At 40.2% G+C, this 2,208-nt stretch overlaps 1 long non-coding RNA gene across 1 annotated transcript; it reads left to right on the plus strand.

The window, feature by feature from the left end:
* The first annotated feature begins 335 nt into the window (after positions 1-335).
* LOC123986253 lies at positions 336-1,574 on the plus strand. The gene is made up of 3 exons (XR_006828828.1): positions 336-537; positions 622-691; positions 1,429-1,574. It is a non-coding gene; the product is annotated as an uncharacterized LOC123986253 (long non-coding RNA).
* The last annotated feature ends 634 nt before the right edge of the window (positions 1,575-2,208 follow it).

Below are 2,208 nucleotides of genomic sequence, written 5' to 3' on the forward strand. Positions count from 1 at the left end.
CGCGAGAGTTTGCAGGATATCATTATAACTCGTGCCAAGATGGAAATAAAATGAAATGAAATTGAAGTTATCCATATTTCAAGTCTATAATTGGCTTTCAAAGCACCATATTCAACCAGGTTGAGACAGGAGTCCTTGCATGGCCACAAAACAAGGACATTTAATTATTTCGTGGCCACAAATTATTAATTTGAGGCCTTAAAATAATAATTCATGGCCACAAATTACTATTTTGAGGCCTCAAATTAATAATTCGTGGCCACAAATTAATATATTTTTCATCAAACCAGGGGGGCTCTGTACCTCTTCCTCCACGGAATGGCATTTTTCTTCAACTGGCCCCGCTTGTTATGGGTTGGCTTCGCCCTCTCCTCCCTTCCTTGTGTTCTCAGTTAGCAAATGGGTGAACTGTAGGATGCAGTGAGCTGACCAATTAGCTGCCAGCTATGCTCCGTTACAGTTACGCCTCTAGTTTTGCGTCTCTGCACGTACTTTTGGCGCCTGCACCTGAGCGTAGGAGGCTGCGTTTTCCACTTGGTAAGACGAGAAACGACATGGAGTGAATTAAACAAATTCTGTGATCATTATCGCTTATACTGGCTATACTCTGTTGTAATATAGAGAGTAAAAGAGAGCTGTGCCTGAATCCACTGTTGTCACGGAGCTAAAGGCAGTGAATTCCGCTAAAATGGTGAGTTGTTTACCTGGCGCTAGGCCTTTGAGTTCGCTAGCATCCATGCTAACAGGCCCCAGGCTTTTGAGGCCCATTTGTATTTAACCTGGCCTGCTGAGTTTACTGTGAGTTCGCTAGCATTTATGCTAATCGGCGCTAATTGGAGAAGCAATGCAAAGATGCTAATGGTGTAGAAGCTAATGTGAGCCTGCTGTATTCATATGCTAATAGGGTAATTAGCTACAATAAGCTAGCGGAATACTCTTTAATGCCTGTGAAAACAACAAATTATTTAGTTTGTAGGTTATAAAAAGAAATGTTACCTTTCCATATTGTTGCTAAATGGTTGCTTTGAAAAATAATGATGTTAAAAATTGGATTTTACTGGAAGTTAAAGAGGTAAATTTTTAGTGCATTCTTTCCACTGTTACCAGTGCAGAGGCGGATAAATAAGCACGCTAACACCTTAATGCCTCTAATTTGAAGTAATACAATTTGGTCAATGTTTACATGCAATGCCTGCAGTTTATTTATGACACTGCTAATGTTACTTAGGGTTCATAAAACTTGAATTAATGTTTATATCAAGGATGTAATTTTTGATGTACATGTACTTTTGATACTTGAGAAATTTGTACTTTTTTTGATATTGCATTATAGGTGTACTGAAATATTTCACTTTATTTTATAGTAGCCTGTAGCAGTCCATTTATTCACTGAATGGTAATTAAGAAATTATTTGGTCTTGTTTATAGGTCAGGTTTGGGGAAAGAGGTGGAAACATCGTGCAGCTGAGATCCATTCCACAGAGTCATACCGATCCACATGTTCCAGACGTTCTTCCAGAGATTCGTAGATTTCGCAGAGCACTTTCATAAAACCTTGCTAGTGTGCTTGTTAACCATCTTGTGTCCGCTTCTGGATCCTTTTCTGTGTAACCTAACACCGCTGTGTTGTGTCTGTGTAGTCATCCTCAAAGTGATCGCTGCAAATGTGGTAATCTTTAGCGCGTAGTACTTGTATGGGAGTTTGCACATCAACGTGAACCATTTCTTCTTCACTTGTGAGCAGCTCCGATCTTCACTCTTCACACACTACGCTCCTCCCACCTGCACACTGCTGTTTACCTTTTTCTGGCAACAAATGAGTTCCCACGGGACGTCAGCGCGAGACTACAGCTAGCCGTCTAAAACACTATTTAGGTGAATTTAAACAATGGCTAAGTTGCTAAACGCATATTGTTGTCATGTAAGGGCCCTGTTCATGTTGGACAGACATTTTAATTGCATTTTGTGTCTGTTAAGAGGCACAAAGACACTCTTTATGTATATGCCCCCATAACTGCCGTTTTAGCTGAGTGGGAGCTCTGGGCATTAGCTGTAGCAGCTCCGTGTTGCAAGCACCAATCTGTTTTTTTTTTCTTCTATAGACAGTACTCACAGGAATATCAATCAAGATTAATTTAAAATTTGCCCGGAGTTCTCCTTTAAATTGTCACCTGCTGCCTGAGTTTTGTGTTTCTGTTGACATAGCCT

Source organism: Micropterus dolomieu, linkage group LG17, assembly GCF_021292245.1.
Source record: "Micropterus dolomieu isolate WLL.071019.BEF.003 ecotype Adirondacks linkage group LG17, ASM2129224v1, whole genome shotgun sequence".
NCBI lineage: Eukaryota > Metazoa > Chordata > Actinopteri > Centrarchiformes > Centrarchidae > Micropterus > Micropterus dolomieu.